We start from the raw sequence: 21,052 nt of genomic DNA, 5'->3' as shown, positions 1-21,052 counted from the left end.
AATTACAAACCCTCTAAGTTGGTTTGTTCTGCTCATTTTACCTTTTTGTTGTCTGTGACTCATTCTGCGATCCACATAACCTTAAAGATAACTATATAAATAAAATCAGTCTCTGTATCTGAATTGCGCCAACAGAAATAAACAGACTTCTTGTTAGTACTGAAACTTTGTCAGCTAGATTTTAAAATATAAGTATAAATGAAGTTTGTTTTCTGGGACCCTGAAGGGACACCCCAAAGAACTAGGCAGTTCTCTGACCTGAAAATGAGCTGTGATAACAAATCTGTGTGCTTGCCAGTTAGATGAGAGGTGCTGGATACTTTAAGATGCCCTGGACAGAGGAAACGGTGGTTTTAAATGAACGTGCAGACGAGAAGTTCCAAGAGTAGGGTGCTTTCAATTGCAGGCATTGATTGGCTGTGGAACTGGTTCTCACACAGGCAACTCCATGAAGCCTGTATTCAGGAGAAGAGCGGCCAGGATATTTTTTTTTCTTTTTAGCTAGTGATAGTGATTCTCCTAAGCAACACCAAGAAAGCCAGAGTTTCTAATCAGGCTCTGTTGAGATTGAAATACTCTGTTCAAAGTTAAATATAATTCTTCTTTTATTAAAGATTTTATTTATTTTTATTTATTTTTTAATGGAGGTACTGGGGATTGAACCCAGGACTTCATGTGTGCTAAGCACGGGCTCTACTACTGAGCTGTATCCACCGCCCCCGCCCCATTCTTTTCAAGAACTGTGGACAGAGTACCTGCTAAGCTCCAGGCACTGTCTGGGCTTCTGGCAGGTCCAGGCCTGAAGTAGGGGATGAGCAGGGTAAGGAGGACTCATACTCTTGCAGAGCTGGACCTCTCAGGGTTAAGAACAACGGGAGCTTCTATTTTACAACTAGGAGGAAATGGAGGAGGTATCTGGGCAATTCACTCTCGTCTCTGACCTCAATTTACTCTTTTTAAATGAGGGGGTTGGACTACATGATCCCTAAGACCTAACATTCTGATTCTAGCATTGAACAAAGTTCACTTCAAAGTCAGGCAAAGAGTTGCAGCAACATAAATAGATTTCAGGGTATAAACACTGTTATCCAAAGGGAAAATAAAGATGACAGACTACATGTTTTAAAATAAGCTCACTGTGGTTTTTAATTCTCAATTCCAACCTTGTGTTTTATGAGTATTGATTATCTAAGAAAAGAAAGCCTAAAACTGCTATCTTCCTTAAGTACCTTCCTATTCATTTTAAATAAGGCCATTAAAAAATTTTTCGGGCCCCAAGTATATAACTTTCCTTTTAAATGTCCTTATTACTATCCCCAAAAGGACCTTTCTTATGTAACTGGAACAAATGGCTTAATTTTGGACACATAAAAAGTTAGGTTTGACATTTACTGAGCATTTATAAGAAATTAATACCTTGCTTTGCCTAAAAAAGAAATCTTGACTGTTACGTACTTCAAACATTGACAACACTATGATTCCCATTGAGCAAACTGTGGGACTGAGACCTACGACCACTGTGAGTTACTTAAGGTCACACTGTCATTGTATACCTCTGTCTCATTTTCATCTCATTTTATTTATCCCTCGTAGTAGTCCTCTAGGGTAATTCCCCTGGTCTACAGACAAGAAAATTGAGTTTCAGAGATAGTGTGTTTTTACAGTATTAATGGGTTTGAAACGAGGTCTACCTGCCTCAGAAGGCAATTTTCCCTTATACCTTGTGGGATTCTAGCACCTAATCCTTACTTTTCAATTTGTACATTCTCACATAGATCCAACAGAAGAAATAACTTCCTTTTTCTTCAGGGAATGAGGAGGAGGCAATTGTAGAGACAGGATGAGGGGGGAAATGACGTTAAAGAACTGCCACTCAATTACTCTATAATGTTTCCAGGCTTACCTTACACTAACCCTGCCCTGACCTTATATTGTATGCAAATTAGACCACTGCAGGTGCTGGAATACATCCTATCCAGCCTCGGCTTCGTCATTCTTTTCTCTTCTACAACATGCTTCCTCTCAACTCTGTTTACTGAAAACCTGTGCATCCTATAAAATCCATTTCATCAGTCACTCCCCTTCCATGAGGCTCTCTGAGCCTTAGTTTCCTCAATCACAGAGTGGAGAAAATACTTCCCACTGAGATAAGCACATCTACCTGGCAGAGTCATTAAAATGATTATATGACACCTCTGTCAGTGATAAAATAGAAAAAGAAAATAAATGTATGATTTCTCACTGTTGAAGATAAAACTTTAGTAAGTCCATAGCTTTTCTACTCACTTCTTAGATAATGTTTGGGTACTGAAAGTTCCAGTCTAGTCTAATAATTGCAAAGCTGGAGTCCAGTTCAGGAAAGAAATAAAATATCTAAACTGTTATTTGGTGTCAAGCTTTCCCCATTCCCAGGATGGAGGTCCGGGGCAAGGAGGGGAGGAGTGCCTGGCTGGCTTTGGCAGCAGCTCCTCCTCTGCCTCCTCTCCCCCTGTGTGAGCCACAGTTCTGGCCTCTCCCAGGTCAGTGTGGGAAGCGAGGGACCAGAGGAAAGGGACCATGGCTGGCAGTACTCTCCTCTAGATAGCTCTGTTTTGAGCATCTAGGAACTCAGCATTTCTTTGTGTACCATGACCCACTGAGGCTGTTCTTTTGGAAGAGAGACCTTTTTAAGATAACCCAGGTCAACTCACTTTTGGAAAGGGTCTCATTTTGTCCCATGAGACAATTTGAGTGAAAATGCATACCACCCCCATGGATTCTTTGTACACCTTTTGACTTTAGACTTCTCAGACTTAAGAGAATACCATGGAGCTCACACAAAGAAATCTCTCTACTCTCTAAATGTTTCCTCCTATCCCAGCTGGGGCCCCTAACCAAGCTGGCAGAACCATCTTGTTATCCCTGAGCATATCATGCACAGCACTTCACTTTAGCAGCTGGAGCACTGAGTGGAGGGAGGAAAAATTGTTCTTTGAAATCTATCATGTTCTTTTCTTTGGGCTCCATTTTAATCACCTGTCACACAGATAATGGGTTTAAGGAGTAACTGAGCCATGAATCAAGTCATCAGAAACCAAGGAAGCGTTTCTTTTTCTCTAGAATCAAACAACTACCTTAACTCTGCTTCTCCCTGCTCATAATCTATTTCATACTCCTTTCTCTGCCCAAACTGTTTCTTTGTTTCTCTGTGCTCATACAAAGAACAGCTACTCCACAGCTTCTAGTGTTATATATTTGTTCCCACAGGCAACAGAAACTAACTAGTTTGGATCCACTTCAGAATTCCTAAAGAAAAAAGGTAACTGGCCTGGTCTAGACCAGGTGTCTATCCCTGAACCAGTGACCTCTGTCCAATAAACAGGCTATCAGAGCCCATCACTGAGGGCAGGGAAATTCTCAAAGAAAGGAGGTAACAGTCTCCTTCTGACACTCCCTAACAGCGTCAGAAATAAATGTATTACCTGCCACAAAGCCTGGCATAGGTAAATATTTATCATGTTTTTTTGCTCTTCCAAGACATTTATTCTCTTCTGAGTAGTTAGGTAGAGTGGACTTTGTGGTTAGCTATCCAGCATGACTCTCCCTTTCTCTAGTCACCACTCCCATTTTCATTCAGATGTCCTCACCTCCCCTGGGCATCTCATACCGGCAGTGGGGCAGGTGGCTGAGGCCCAACTAATGAACATAATCCCTCTCCTTAGTCACAGTTTTGTGTTCCAGGATGACTGATCTCAGGCAGGCTGAGAAGATCAAAGGAGAAGTTTTCTGGTGGTTTCTAGAGAAAAAGTGTCCTCCCTCTTCTGGGAACACTCTTGGAAATGATCCCCGCTTCATCCATAGCTGTGTGAGGAGAAGCACATGGCTATAGGAGTAGACACAACCGTCCTGTGACCACAAGGTAGAACTAGGCTCAAGAAAGAGTTGAACCTGTGAAAGACAGACAGGAGATAAAAGGAAACTGAATCCTTGAAGACAGGACTGAGCAGCTGACTCAAAGCAACCCTGAAGCCAACTTCTGTGTCAACTTCCAGTTATATGAGCCAATAAATCCTCTCTGTCATTTTAACCAGCGTGGATTAGATTTCAGAAAGACCTAATTTACATATTTCCCCAAATTCTAACATGTCAGGACAGTCAGTAAATATATTTGCCAAAGAGTCTGATGTTCCCTGAGGGATGTTGTAAATGGACTCTAGAGAAAAAGGAATCAAGAATTAAATCTCTCCACAAAGAAGAAGATAAAAGCAATCTTAGAATCTCTCAGGGAATATAGCAGATACATTAACAACTCAAGGAAAGGAGTAGGAAGATGCTGGAATTGAATTGTAGGAAACTGACTGATCGTCTAGTAAAAGGTGATATTTCCAGGTAACCCAAATGGGATGTCATATGGACTGTCCTGCAACTCTGCCCATGATGGATATTGTTCTAAACCTCTCAAGAAATTGAAGAGGATATCAAGAAGTATAGAACATCTGGTGCTACAAATAGAAAATAATAAAGGCTACTCTACATAGAAACCACATAAAATAAAATACTGTTGAAGGGAGTAGACTTTCTGTCAGCTTTCATAGACTCATCTGGTGGAGCCCCTGCACACCAGGACCCAGGACCCAGGACCTAGAGGAGTTGGGGAGATCTCAGCAGACCCCAGTGTTAGGCTCCCAAGTAAGACATGGAAAATGTCAGACAGGCAGCAATCCCAGACTAGTACAGGGACCAACCACATACTGCCCATGAGACCTCCATACCAGAGACCTGGTCAAGAAAGAGAAGGACTTTGTCATCTGAGTCCTAGATGTACCATGGGAAAGAGACAGAGAAGAAAAGCAGCTTAAAACAGAATACTACCTTTTATTTTATTATGCTATTTTTTTTAAATTGCGTTATAGTCAGTTTACAATGTTGTGTCAATTTCTGGTGTACAGCACAGGTTTTCATTCATACATGAATATACATATATTCATTTTCATATTCTTTTACTCTATGAGCTACTACAAGATCTTGAATATATTATACTGTGCTATACAGTATAAACTTGTTTATCTATTCTATATATACCTGTCAGTATCTATAAATCTCAAACTCCCAGTTTGTCCCTACCTCCTGGCAACCACAAGTTTTTATTCTATGTCTGTAAGTCTGTTTCTGTTTTATATTTAAGTTCATTTGTCTTATTATTTTTTTAATTCCACATATAAGTGATATCAAATGGCATTTTTCTTTCTCTTTCTGGCTTACTTCACTTAGAATGACATTCTCCAGGGGCATCCATGTTGCTGCAAATGGCGTTATGGTGTCTTTTTTATGGCTGAATAGTATTCCATACTATAAATATACCACATCTTCTTTATCCAGTCATCTGTCAATGGACATTTAGGCTGTCTCCATGTCTTGGCTATTGTAAATAGTGCTGCTATGAACATTGAGGTGCAAGTGTCTTTTTGAAGTAGGGTTCCTTCTAGGTATATGCCCAGGAGTGGGATTACTGGGTCATATGGTAAGTCTATTCCTAGTCTTTTGAGGAATGTCCATATTGTTTTCCACAGTGGCTGTACCAAAGTGCATTCCCACCAGTAGTGTAGGAGGGTTCCCTTTTCTCCACAGCCTCTCCAGCATTTGTCATTTGTGGACTTTTGAATGATGGCCCTTCTGGCTGGTGTGGGGTGATACCTCATTAGAATACTAACTTTTTTAAACTAGTCTTCATTATTACCTAGTTCTTCTCTCTTATTTTTCTATGAACTGGTGTATAGTCTTGTGTTATATTTTTATAATGAAATAATTTTTTGAAATACATTATTACTGTACTTTTCAGGACTTCCTTGTATTTTTAAAAAATCTTACCCTTATTCAACTAGAGCTTTCATTACCTCTGGGAGGTTTAAGATTGTTATAATTAAAAAAGAAAGAGTCAGTAGTCAGAGTTTGGCCTTTGGCTTCCAAAATTGTGTTCTAAACTCTAATTCAAAAAAGATACATGCACTCCAGTGTTCACAGCAGCACTGTTTATAATAGCCAAGACATGGAAGCAACCTTAATGTCCATCAACAGATAGCTGGATAAAGAAATTGTGATATATATATATACACACACACAGACACACACATACATAGACATACACACAATGGAATACTACTCAGCAATAAAAAAGGATAAAATAATGCCATTTGCAGCAACATGGATGGAGTCATTCTGAGTGAAGTAAGCCAGAACAAGAAAGAAAAATACCATATGATATCACTTATATGTGGAATCAAAAAAAAATGCACAAATGAACTTACTTACTTACAAAACATACAGACTCACAGACATAGAAAACAAACTTATGGTTACAGGGAAGAGAAGTGGAAAGGGAGTGGGGAGGGATAAACTGGGAGTTCAGGATTTGTAGATACTAAATACTATGTATAAAAAAGATAAACAACAAGGTTCCACTGTATAGCACAGGGAACTATATCTAATACCTGTAATGACCTATAATGAAGAAGAATATGAAGATATATACACACACACACACACACATACACACACACACACACATATGAATCACTATGCTGTACATAAGAATTTAACACATTATAAATAGACTCTATTTCAATAAAAGAAAGTTCCTAAAATCAATTTCAGTAAGGATAGTTTTGAATTTAGTTTTCAGTTTTGAAAGCCAGCAAGAGATTGAGATAGAGAAGGTTTGTGGTTTTGTTTTGGGTTTCTTTGTTTGTTTCTGTTTTTAGTTGCATAATATTTCCTTCAAATGTCAAGTAACAAAGCCTAGAAGGCTGAGAAAAGCATTTTTATTAAAGACCTTTAAATATGAAGGATACAGAAGGGCAGTTTTCAAGCCCAAAGAAAGCGAACAAAAAAGTAATAAAACTTCCCTTAGGTGCCGTGTCTTACACTGTCTGGGTTGCTGTAACAAAATACCACAGACTGGGTGGCTAAACAACAGAAATTTATTTCTGATGGTTCTGAGCTGGGAAATCCAAAATCAAGGTCCCTTTCATTGAGTTCCTGGTGAGGACCTTCTTCCTGGCTTGCAAGTGGTCATCCTCTCTGTGTCCTCACATGGCAGGGAGAGAGAACAAGCATATGGCTGTCTCCTTATAAATATGCTAATTTTATCAAATCAGAATGCCCCTCTTATGTTACTTTCTTATTCCAAATAAAACCACACTGTAGGATAGGGCTTCAACATGTGAATTTGGGGGGACATAATTCAATCCAAAGCATGTGGAAAGGAGCCTGATGGTGAGTAAAGCAAGTAAAGTGAGTCACAGATGAGTTTCCAGAAAGGCCTCTGCCCTACCTCCTCTCCAGGTGGAGAGAAAGGTGGGTTAGACAGTAAACTAGAGGGCAGAAAACTCTCAAGTAGCTGAGTTCTATGGACAAAAGGAACTTTCACTTTTTTGGGGCCTGGATTTCTACATAGAGGCAGCCTCAAAGAGTGTTCTACACCAAACTGGCATGGGTACCATAAAGCAGAAGGCAACCGAGCATATTCAGGCCAAGAAGACTGATGATATCACCCTGTGTGCAGCCCCTTTATCTTCAACTGCAGAAATTTACACATGGTCAGTTTGGAGTTGCTGCATCCCTTAGTAGAGGGCTGTAATGAAGAGTCCCCTAAATCAGCCATTGAATGGGAATCACAGAAAACCTTGTTGAATCTGAAATACTAGCAAGAACTGAGATGGGTTCCAGTCACTCTGGGAAGTTGATTTACTTCCTCCAGATGTAGTGGCTGCTATGCCATTTGTTGGCATTCTCCTTTTCCAATATACCATGCTAGATTTAGGTAAGAAAACACAGTATTTTTGTTGGCATAGTATTTTTGTTCTGGAAAGTTTTAAATTGATGCATCCTTCTATGAAAACAACAACTGCTTGTGGAACTTACCTTTCTACTGTAAGCAACCAGGAAACCGGACAAAATAAATGAAGCAACTATGTTTATACATTGAATAACTGTGCTCTCTGAGAGAATGAAACTAAACAAGATGAATCCTGTGATTGCCCCAGCAGTTTCTGGACTGCATCCCAGGAAGGGCAAACCCAAACAGACCTTGGCAGTTACGTGAGTTGAGAAGACAGAGCTCAGAGATGGAGGCAGCAAGGAAGATTACCAGAGAAGAGGGAGCTGTGTCGGGAATGAGCTCTAGAAATTTGCGTAGAGGTCTTTGGTGGAATACCAGTCCTTGGTGAAATTCAACATGGCCTGGAGAAGAAAACCACAACAACAACAACCACTGGGAGAAGATAGTCACTAGGGAGCTATAACCTGAACTGTCCCCAAAACCCCTGTGAACCTGGGAATCATCTGAGTTAGCATCAGTCAGAGTGGAGAAGTGTTTAATACACTTGACATTTCGTCTGAGAAACTAGAGGGTTCAGGGTTAATAGTGGCATTAAAGGCTATTGTAGACGCATATGTAAAACCAGAAGGCAAGCCACAAAAGGATCAAGTTGATCTGTAAGTAGATTACCCTGCCAGAGCAATATCCAACACTTTTTAAAGGAATACCACAAAATCCAGCACTCAATAGCATTAAATTACAATGTCCAGCTTCTAATAAAAAAAAATTACTGGTCATATGACAAAACAAGGAAATATGCCTCATAACCAAGAGGTAAATCAGTTAACAGAAACAGTCCCCCAAATGAAAGACATGATAGAATTAGCAGACAATGACCTTACAACAGCTATTATAAGATTCAAAGATTCAAAGGAAAACAAATACAATGAGATGCGAAATGGAAGGTGTAAAAAGAACCAAATACAATTTTTAGAGGTAAAAAAAAATTGAAATTAAAAATTTAATTGAATGATATTATTAGCAGATTAGATACTACAGAAAAAAAAATCCATATACCTGAAGACATAAAAATATCCAAATTAAGCATAGAGAAAGGGTTGGAGGGAGGGGAGAAGAACAGAACCTCAGTGACCTGGAATAATAACAAAAGTTTAACATACATGCAATTGGAGTTGCAGAAGGAAAGGAGGGGTAGGAGGACCAAAAAAAAAAATGACTAAAAAAATTCCAAGTCTGATGAAAGTATAAATCCACAGATCCAAGAATCTCATCCAAGAAACTCAAACCACACTAAGGAAATCATAATTAAATTGCTGAAAGTCAACGCTGAAGAGGAAAATCTTAAAAGCAGACAGCGTTGAAGGGTAGGGAATGAAACTGGTATCATTTATATCTTGATATATTCCCAGAGAGTAATTACATTTCTTTAGAATTTTGCATTAAGCAATGGCAGCCTCATTTAGAAAGCATCCTTTTATGTGTCCACAATGCTCAGTTTGGAGTTAACATTTCACATTACCCTGACAAATTTAAAGTCAAAAAACCTTTTTCAGTATCAGTGACAATATACACAAAACAACCTTGCCACTTAACCATATCAGTATACAGGGCTTTATTTTTCTTAATTATAATTAAAAGTTGAATAATATTATTTTGTGAATAATTAGACTTTCAGCATTTTATGAGTCTTTGATTTAACATTTTTATCCTTACATTTTTATGTTTATAGTAGAGTGACAAAATGATACACATTTTTATAAATTTATTATTAATTTATGATTTATGTTTTCATAAATTGTGTATTTAAATTTATTAACCACTTAGTTTTATTAACCATTTTATTTTGACTTCTGAACACACTTTTAAAGTAATTTTTAAAAATAATACTGGTTTTTAGATTTACGTAAAATAAATAACCCAAGTGTTTGTGTTGTAATTTTACTACTTTATTGGAATCACAACTCAGAAGGAACCACTCTGTATTTCTCATTTTGAGAGAAAATTAATTATATCAGCGTGGTAAAAAGAAAAATCCCGAAGTGAAAACACGCAAAAGATTGATTCTTTAAGGGTATATAGTTTGTTTTGATTTAATATTCCCACTAATTAGGGTACCTTACAACTGTAAGAAAGGAAATGTTACATTACAGAAAACTGATAGCAATTCAAATTATTTTTGTCATAGCATTGCAGATGAATTTTATCCTATAGATTTAAATGGTTTCTGTATAGTAGAAAAGATTAAGACACAAGATTTTATAATTTAACAATCTTATTCTGGTATTTTTAAAATTATAATATTTCTGCCTGTCCAGCACATTTTCCAATTAGCTTTATTATCCCTCCGGCTCCCTCAGTAATTAACTAAATTAATCTTTGACACTTATTAATTTTATATTTGTTGGAGTCATGCTTTTAATTCTTTAAAAATTATGTTCTGGTGAGCATCAAATGCAAATGGAGATGGTGAGCAAACTCAGTTTTAGAGAGGTGAAAATCTATGTTTCTGCACATTCAATTCACAATGAATGAATTAAAAACTCACCTCAGTTGTGTCATAGGATTAGTCAATTTGCATGGGAATTTCTGTTTTCAAGAAATTAGAGCCTTTTTCTACACTATCCCTTGGGCTAATCTCCTAAGAATATCTGAACACTAGGTACAGTCTCACAAGCTGACCCCTGAGATAAGTACACAGATATTTTATGTGTGTCAGTAATGTTCATTTTAAGAAATCAGATGGACATGAAAAACAAAAATATTTGGGGGAAAACTGCAAATTTAAGACCCTCCAAATGCTTTCAACCATCATCCTTTGAACAGAGTTGCTAATTTTTTTTTTCTGACCTGGTGATAGGAAGTTCCATTAGATTGTTTACTTTCACATGAACTTGGAAGTTCAAAAGGTTGTCTCTCCTTCTTCCTGAAAATAATTCTAAAGAAAGGGTATGTGGTCTCCTTTCTACAGAAGTCCTTCTTCTTAGCCCATGTTCTATATAAGTCATGAAAGTCGAACAGTGGGTGCCTTGTCTGAGACTACTCAGCCAGCATCATTCCTACTTCTCCAATACCCTGCCATGGAAAGGTTGTAGTTTCTGTCTTGTGGCGGTGATGGTGGTGGTGGTGGTGGATTTTCTCACAAAACAGTCAGCAGGTGAGAGCCAAAGTGGAGCGCTCTTGAGTGTGGGGTCCAGGGGAGCAGCTTCTTATTTTCTAGTGTTGAAGAACCAGCCCCCTCATCGCAACCCTGAAGCAAGGGATTATAAATCTTGACTAGTGTTTTCTAATTGGAGTGAGGAAGTAGGAAGGAAGTAAGCATGAATTAATTAAAAGGAAAATCCTGTCCCGCAAATCAGATCTGAAAAACTGACTCTGTTAAACTATACAAAACTGGGCTAATCAAATGATAAACAACTAAGAAGCGAATTTTTTTTTTACCATCACTCAACATTAGGTCTCACTTGATTCAGTTGGGTTTGTTTCTTTCTAAGTAAATGACTTTGAATCCAGAACAAGTGACTAGTTGTTCAAACTGTAGAAAGCCATTTGTAAAGCTTGCCTAGAAATGCTCACTCATTCGGCTGAATTCCATCCATGTCTCTCTGAAGCTTGGGAGCCACGAACAAGGGAAGCTCCTTCACATTTTTAGCTTTCCATAAACAAGGATGACAGAGAAAAGGATGAGCTGCTGATGTTTTTCCATTTCATCCTGTGAGCATTTCATTCTGGAAATTATCACCAGGGCTAAGGTCTTTGGGCTCACCATAATTGGCTTGTTTTACAAGGAATGCAGCTCAACTGGTACTTACTTAGTTACTGTTGACACTGCCAGTGCATGCTGCTCAGGGAAAGACATGCTTCACAAAGGGACTGTGACAATCCCAAATATGTACCTACTAACACTGATCTCCAAGCCCCAAATGCCAAATGCAAAACTAAGTGTTTCACATATATTTAAACCTTATTTGACTTCCTTAAACTTAACATGATTGAACTGAATAAAAGGAAACATATGGAATAATCCTCTGTCACTTTTCAAACAGGATTCTGCCAGTATTTACTGTTTCTACTGCCCACATTTGATGATATTTGCTTCCTACTTTTTTCCATAATCTGTGAACAGGTCCTAATACAGGCAGTTAACAATGTAACCTCCTTGCTCTGGGGTTTATGGCTAAAAATATTTAAGTAATTTTTCAATCACACCAAATCTAGTAAGACAAATATCACCTCCATGATCATTAACAAAAATATTGTGGTAAACAGAAGCTACAACCTTGTCCTGATTTTTCACAAAAGCTGCATTCACCTACTCTGAAACCTTAGTGTAGTCCTGGCCAATACACTGTAAGAAAAAGAGCAGAGCCAGAAAACAGATAAAAGGAAATCATAAACTATTGAAGGAATGTAGATGGTGGGTGGTGGGTAAGAGGAAACTACATTATGAGGGGAAAAAAAAAACAACTCAAGTGTTTTTCATTCTAAAAGTCAGTGTGACAGTTTACTTGAAGTCTCTAAAACTTACTAAGTTAATGTATAGGGAATAACATTTTTAAATTCCAGTAATACTAGAGATAAGAAAATGCCCTTTGGAAACAGAAACATAAAAATTTAAGACACATAAAGGAAAATACATCACCCAAGCAAGGCAATAAATAATCTGATGCCGCACAAAGGTAATGTGAATTAAAAAGGCCTGCCTCCTGCCTCTAAAAGTCTGGGGATCCAAAGCCTTCTTCATTTTATGTCTCTTGCTTTCTAAACTAATATAATTTAAAAATCCTTGTGGGTTTCTTATCAACTTATATCAACTTATAACCAGCTCCATTAGACAAAAGCCAAATCCACAAAGCTCTTCAAGATAAACCTTCTATAGTTAGGCTTCCTTTAAGACTGCTATGGGAGAATACCCTCAAGAGTCTTAGACACCCTGTTATTTAACTGAAATCATGTGGCCAGGTAGGCATTAAAGATTCCCAAAGGACCTTTCTTCTGTTGAAATGTTTTATGAAAAACTGTCTTAAGTCCTTCTGAGGTATTAACAGAGATCTTACAGACTCATTTTGGATTTGATCTTTTCCAGAGCCATTTTTTTTTTTAATTTAGTGATTGTTTTAGAGAATCTGGGTATGAAAAACAATTTTATTTCAAATCCAGCAAGTTCTGACTCTTATATTTGATAGTTTATTAATTAGCTCTTTTCTCTCTCCTCACATTTTATCATAGGTGATGAGAAAAAAAAAATCAAGTGATATTTTGAATATTTTACCTAGGAATCTCCTTAGCTAGATCACTGAGTTTATTAGGTGCATTTCCTCTTTGCCACATTATTACAGATGGCTATATTGGCAAACTCTCTGCCATCGCCTAGCAAATGATCCCTTTTCCTTAGCTTCCAGTAATATTTTCCTCTCTCTTTGTTAAGGCTTTGCTGAGAGCCTCCTCAGGTCTTTTAGGTCTTCCACAACCTCTCTACTTAAGGCTCTTTTGGTTTCACTAACAGTCTCCTCGACACTATTCCAACTTCTCCTCACAGATCAGTTCCAAAGCCAATGCCACATGTCGAAGGTTTTGTTATGGCAGCGTTCTGTTTTTAGGTACCAAAATTAGTAGTAGTCACCTATTGATATATAAACTGTCCCCCAAATTTAGTGGCTTAAAGCAACAACAGTAATTTATTTTGTTCATAAATCTGTAGTTTGGGCAGGGCTTAGCAAGGACAGCTTGTCTCAACTTTGCATGGCAACTCTGGGGTGGCTTGCCTGGCAGCTGGAGAATCCACATTCACAATAACTCATTCACATGGTTGGCAATTTGGTGGTGTTCATTGGCTGCATGTTCAGTCAAAGCCAGAGGCCAGAAGCTTCTGTTTTTCTCCACATGGACCTCTTCTTCCAAGGTGCTTTGGCCTTCCTTACAGAATATTAACTGGGTTTCAAGACCAAGCGTCCTGTAATGGCATGCATAACATTTTTTATGTTCTAACTTTGAAAGTCACAGTCATCAAGAGCATATCCCTTCCCTTGATGGGCAAGTGACAAGATTTTAGAAGAGTATGTGGGACAGGAGATATTGTTGGACCCATCTTTAGAAAATATAATCTGCTACATTAAGTGAAAAAAAAAGATTGCATAAGGAAATTAATATTTTGGGTTTTTTTTATGATTTACGCCAAAACTATGGGGAAGAATTAAATACTTTATAATATAGTTTTGTTCCTTTGAAAATAAAATCTGTCTAGATGGATTATAGACCTAATTCAATTTGGGAATCTTTTTATGTCCATCTAAAATGGATATATCATAAAATATAACTATCCTAAAATTCAAGCAATACTGACTATTTCGATCAAAATAACTTACTGTTCTTTAGTAACAATGAAAATATGGTCTATATTTACCATCCAGTTAAGTTCCACTTAACAAGTATTTATTGAACATCTATATGCCAAGGACTGTGCTAGGTGCCTCTTTTACCTCTTTTTGAAAATTGAAGTATAATTAATTAACAATGTTGTGTTAGTTTCAGGTATACAGCAAAGTGATTTAGTTATACATATATATTCTTTTTCAAATTTTTTTCCATTATAGGTTATTACAAGATACTGAGTATAGTTCCCTGTACTGTACAGTAGGTCTTTGTTTATCTGTGAGGTTCTTTTTAGAGTTATTTTTTGCAAATTAGCATCATCATTAATTAGAAGTACCATAATTTTTCAAGAATATACAATGGAATAAAGACAGTCTCTTCAGCAAATGGTGTTGGGAAAACTGGACAGCAGCATGTAAATCAGTGAAGCTAGAACACTCCCTTACACCATACACAAAAATAAACACAAAATGGATCAAAGACTTAAACATAAGATAAGATACAAAAACCTCCTAGAAGAAAATATAGGCAAAACATTATCTGACATACACCTCAAAAATATGTTCCTAGGGCAGTCTACCCAAGCAATAGAAATAAAAGCAAGAATAAACAAATGGGACCTAATGAAACTTACAAGCTTCTGCACAGCCAAGGAAACCATAAGTAAAAAAAAACAACAGCCTACGGAATGGGAGAAAATTTTTGCAAATGAAACCAACAAGGCTTGATTTCCAGGATATATAAGCAGCCCATATGACTTAATAAGAAAAAAACAAACAACCCAATCCAAAAATGGGCTGAAGACCTAAACAAGCAATTCTCCAAGGAAGAAATACAAATGATCACTAGGCACATGAAAAAATGCTCAATAGCACTAATTATCAGAGAAATGCAAATCAAAATTACAATGAGGTATCACCCCACACCAGCCAGAAGGGCCATCATTCAAAAGTCCACAAATGACAAATGCTGGAGAGGCTGTGGAGAAAAGGGAACCCTCCTACACTACTGGTGGGAATGCACTTTGGTACAGCCACTGTGGAAAACAATATGGACATTCCTCAAAAGACTAGGAATAGACTTACTATATGACCCAGTAATCCCACTCCTGGGCATATACCTAGAAGGAACCCTACTTCAAAAAGACACTTGCACCTCAATGTTCATAGCAGCACTATTTACAATAGCCAAGACATGGAGACAGCCTAAATGTCCATTGACAGATGACTGGATAAAGAAGATGTGGTATATTTATAGTATGGAATACTATTCAGCCATAAAAAAGACACCATAACGCCATTTGCAGCAACATGGATGCCCCTGGAGAATGTCATTCTAAGTGAAGTAAGCCAGAAAGAGAAAGAAAAATACCGTATGAGATCACTCATATGTGGAATCTAAAAAAAAAGAACATAAATACAAAACAGAAACAGATTCATAGACATAGAATACAAACTTGTGGTTGCCAAGGTAGGGGTGTGAGAAGGGATAGACTGGGAGTTCAAAATTTGTAGATACTGACAGGCATATGTAGAATAGATAAACAAGATTATACGGTATAGCACAGGGAAATATATACAAGATCTTGTGTTAGCTCACAGCGAAAAAAAATGTGACAATGAATATATGTATGTTCATGTATAACTGAAAAATTGTGCTCTACACTGGAATTTAACACAACATTGTAAAATGACTATAACTCAATTAAAAATGTTTAAAAAAAAAAGAAGTACCATAATTTTTGAGAAATAAGTTTGAAGTTTTGTACCAGCAACAACAAAAAGAGGTTGACTGGGCAGAAGCACCTGCTGCATATGGGATGTTTTTCTAGCTTTGTGCCAGAATATTTTGCAGAGGTCTAAACGTTCCTTGTTTGAAAAAGAAATCAGGAAGTTGGCAATGACTATCGCTTCTCAAAAGTGTCTCTTCTTTTTTCTTGCCTGTAATGAGATGTCAAGGTCATGACATACTGATGTCCACACTTCCTGATTTTCAAACTCTAAGATATGCAAGTCATGGTTAAGTAAGTGTTACTCCCTTAGCAGTCCTTATGACTCAGAGTTGTAAATTCTTCCCTTTAGAGAAAAATGTTGAATGTCCCATTGTAGTGACTTTAAAAATTGTTATCAAAATTCTTTGCAATTTCTACCAGTTGAATACTTACTCAACTTTAGATTGTATGTCTTTCAGAATTCTATCAGCTTGAAATTTACTTGGCTGTTACATATCCATTAGAATGCTAGTATTCTGAATAAGAGAGCCCCTCAAAAGCAGGTAAGTAGAATGCACTCTGGATATAGTACATTTTATTTGCAATATTTCTCTGTTGACAATAAGTTGGCTTAATTTGTTACTTTTCCTCAACTTTTTAATACCCACACCCCAACAAGTTTAGAAGATTTTGAAAGGCTGTGTTTTAAAAGGGTTGTATTTCAGGGGGGAGGGTATAGCTCAGTGATAGAATGTGTTCTTAGCATGCATGACGTCCTGGGTTCAACCCCCAGTACCTCCATCAAAATAAATAAATAAGTAAACCTTTTTTTTTTAAGCTTATATTTCAAAGAAATATTTCTCCAAATATAAAATCGTAAAACTGAATAAAAACAACATGCCCATGCATATGAGTATAAATAGACACACACACACCCCACATTCTAATAATTGCCTTTTCAACCACCTGAGAATCTCTATACTTAGAGGATTTTTAAGAGTTCAACTCAGTGGTTCACTAATTTGCTTAAAAAAAAAAAAAGGAAACAAAGAAGAGGAGCAGGAGGATTATGCGAAGAGAATGTTGCTATCAAGGGCTTTCCCATAAAAAGCAATAAAATGTTGCAAATAGCCAAAACTAGGGATTCTAGTTTTCTGAAACCCCAAATCCTTAAAATACATGATACAGGGTAAGGCCTCTCATCATGGCAATTTTCTTAATTAATCATACATTGTGGTGCCAATTAAGTGTATTATAAATATGAGAAAAGATAAACTGTCTTTTAGATAAAAAGATAGACAAATGTCCCTAATGTTGAGCTTTTCCTGAATGAAATAAAGCTTAAGCAGGACAGATCACACAATTTTGATTGTGGTTTATTTGATAAAAAGTTGGAATCACGTCAACTGTATTTTCACTCACATTTGACTCAGATAATCAATACAGTATATCATCTTAATATTTTAATACAGTGCTGTGCTGTGTATTTTTGCTCTCTCTTCTACCAATATTATTACTACCTCTTGGTACTTGGTAATATTTATTGAGCTCTTACCATATGCTGGACAGTATCCTAAATATCCATATATTATTACACCTTATTAACCTACCCCAATAAACCAGAGGAAGGTGCTATTCTTATTTTCGGGAGACCAAGGCTAAAACAAGAAAGTGGCAGAGGTAAACTTGGAATTGAGGTCAGTCTGTCTGCCTCTAGATTGGGTCTCAAAGCCTACTGAAAGGAGCCCTCTACTCCTTTCAGTTTATATATATATAAATATATATATATATATAGATATATACACACATACACACATACATACATATACACACACACACTATTTTATTGTAAAAAGAAATAAACATAGATCTCTTCAGTGTTTGGCAAACTCAGTACAAATTCAAACCGTAGTTCAGATGACCTGAAGAACTAATTTGTTTTACATAATCTGAATCTCAGACTCAGTGTTCGGACTAGAATGACACTGACAGGGGCATTTGTTGACAAAATGTTATATTTTAATCCAGTTATGATATTTTAATCCAGGATCAGATACAATAATGCACAGACTTGAGGAAGAAAACTATGTTCTCTTTGTTTGCAGAAAAGTGGGGTTCAAGAGATACCTCAGTATGGAAAGAATTTTTAGGTCATAAAGGGAAAGAGGTAAGAAGAGAAGAAAAGAGCAACTGTGTTCTGTAACTCACATAATTTTTGATAATGGATGAAGTTTCCTTCACTGCTACTGTGCTTTTCTACAAATAATTTCTGTCAAATGTGTATCCAGGGTCTAAAGAAGTAGAACATTTCACAAAAGATCAGCTATTTCACTCATTTCCTTTTTTAATTAAGGGCATTACAGGCAGAATGAACCAAGTAAAGACTACTAGGAAGTTAATATCTACTCTAAAAAAATGCTTTGGGATTATACCTGACAGAATTTGGGGGTTTTATTGTTTGTCATACACAGTTGTCATTATCTCTCATGATTTTTGGGACAGTTTTCTAAAGCAAGCTTAACATTTCAAAAATTTTGGATTGTGTCTATCTCAAGATAAATGGTCGTTTTTATTTTTAGAAACCCAAGGGACAGAATGCTTGACTTCATTAAAAATAACCGACCTGGAACTCAACATGGACCATTGGTGAAACTGATAACCATTCATTTGCAATATGTCTTGGTTTATGGATTATAGCAAAGTTGGCAGCAAAGCAGAGTTCTTCAAAGTACTTGATACTTTCCAATTAATAATAAGAATTAAAGGAACACAGGAGGCAGTTGGGGAAATCATTAATAGCCTGACTTAAATTGTTTGGTGAGGAAATGCTTCTATGACTGAAAAACCCTGACCATGGGGACTTGTAGAACAGTATGTATTTCTTTCATAGTGAGTCCTCAGTCCCAGCATTTCCTTTCTGCTCTTTTCTATGAACATTGGGGTGCATATATTTTTTGAGTTAGGGTTCCCTCTGGATGTATGCCCAGGAGTGGAATTTCTGGGTCATATAGTAAGTCTATTTTTAGTCTTTTGAGGAATCTCCATATTGTTTTCCATAACGGCTACACCAAAGTACATTCCTGCCAACAGTGTAGGAGGGTTCCCTTTCTCCACATTCTCTCCAGCATTTATCATTTGGACTTTTGAATGATGGCCATTCTAGCTGGTGTGAGGTGATACCTCATTGTAGTTTTGATTTGCATTTCTCTGATAATTAGTGATACTGAGCATTTTTTCATGTGCCTAGTGACCATTTGTATTTCTTCCTTGGAGAATTGCTTGTTTAGGTCTTCTGCCCATTCTTGAATTAGGTTTATTATTATTATTAAGTTTTATGAGCTGTTTATATTTTCTGGAAATTAAGCCCTTTTCACTCATCTTTTGCAAATACTTTCTCCCATTCCATAGCTTGTCTTTTTGTTTTGCTTATGGTTTCCTTTGCTATGCAAAAGCTTGTAAGTGTAATTAGGTCCTATTTGTTTATTTTCGCTTTTATTTCTATTGCTTGGGTAGACTGCCCTAGTAGAACATTGCTAAGATTTATGTCAGATAATGTTTTGCCTATGCTTTCTTCCAAGAGGTTCACAGTGTCTTGTCTTATGTTTAAGTTGTTAAGCCATTTTGAGTTTACTTTTGTCTGTGGTGTGAGGGAGTATTCTAACTTCATTGATTTACATGCAGCTGTCCAGTTTTTCCACCATTTGCTGAAGAGACTGTCTTAAACTCCATTGTATGTTCTTGCCTCCTTTGTCAAAGATTAATTGACCAAAAGTCCATGGGTTTATTTCTGGGCTTTATATTCTGTTCCATTGATCCATATGACTGTTTTTAATGCCAATACCATGCTGTCTTGATTACTGTAGCTCTATAGAGTTGTCTGAAGTGTGGGAGGGTTATTCCTCCAGCTTCATTCTTTTTCTTCAGTATTGCTTTGGCAATTTTAGGTCTTTTGGGATTCCATATAAAATTTAGGATTATTTGTTCTAGCTCTATGAAAAATGTCTTGGGTAATTTGATAGAGATTGCAGTAAATCTATAGACTGCTTTGGTAGTATGACCATTTTAACAACATTAATTCTTCCAATCTAAGAACATGGGATATCTTTCCATTTCTTTAAGTCATCTTTAATTTCCTTAGTATTTTGTAATTCTCTGTGTATAAGTCTTTCACTTCCTTGGTCAGATATATTCCTAAGTGTTTTATTTTTTGTATGCAATTTTAAAAGGGATTATTTCTTTACTTTCTTTTTCTGATATTTCATTGTTAGTGTAAAGAAATGCCACTGATTTCTCTGTGTTAATGTTGTATCCTGCTACCTTGCCGGATTCTTTTATCAGCTCTAGTAGTTTTTGTGTGGAGCCTTTAAGGTTTTTTACATATAGTATCATGTCATCTGCATATAGTGACAGTTTTACCTCTTCTCTTTGATTTCTTTTTCTTGCCTGATTGCGGTGGGTAGGACTTCCAATACTATATTGAATAGAAGTGGTGAGAGTGGGCATCCTGTCTTGTTCAGATTTAGCAGGAAGGCTTTCAACTTTTCACTGTTGAGTATTATGCTGACTGTAGGTTTGTCATAAATAGCTGTTATTATGTTGAGATATGTTCCCTCTATACTCATTTTGGTTAGTTTTTATCATAAATGGGTGTTGAATTTCATCAGATGCTTTTTCTGCATCTATTGAGATGATCATGATTTTTGCCCTTTCTCTTGTTGATGTGGTGATCATGTTGATTGATTTACACATGTTGAGCCATTCTTGTGTCCCTAGGATGAACCCAACTTGAGCATGGTATATAATCTTTTTTATGTGTTATTGGATTCTGTTTGCTAATATTTTGTTGAGTATTTTTGTATCTATGTTCATCAATGATATTGGCCTTTAGTTTTCTTTTTTGGTAGTATCTTTCTCTGGCTTTGGTATCAGAGTGATTGTAGCTTCATAGAATGAGTTTGGGAGTATTCCCTCCTCTTCAATTTTTTGGAAGAGTTTGAGAAGGATTGGTATGTGCTCTTCTTTGTATGTTTGATAGAATTCCCCAGTGAAGCCATATGGTCCTGCATTTTTGTTTGCAGAAAGGTTTTTCATTGTTTATTCTATTTCATATCTAGTGATTGTTCAGATGATCTGTTTCTTCTTGATTTAGAGTTGGT

The sequence above is a fragment of the Camelus ferus genome, chromosome 5 (genome assembly GCF_009834535.1).
Source record: "Camelus ferus isolate YT-003-E chromosome 5, BCGSAC_Cfer_1.0, whole genome shotgun sequence".
Classification (NCBI taxonomy): Eukaryota; Metazoa; Chordata; class Mammalia; order Artiodactyla; family Camelidae; genus Camelus; species Camelus ferus.
Note: the sequence above shows the minus strand (reverse complement) of the source record.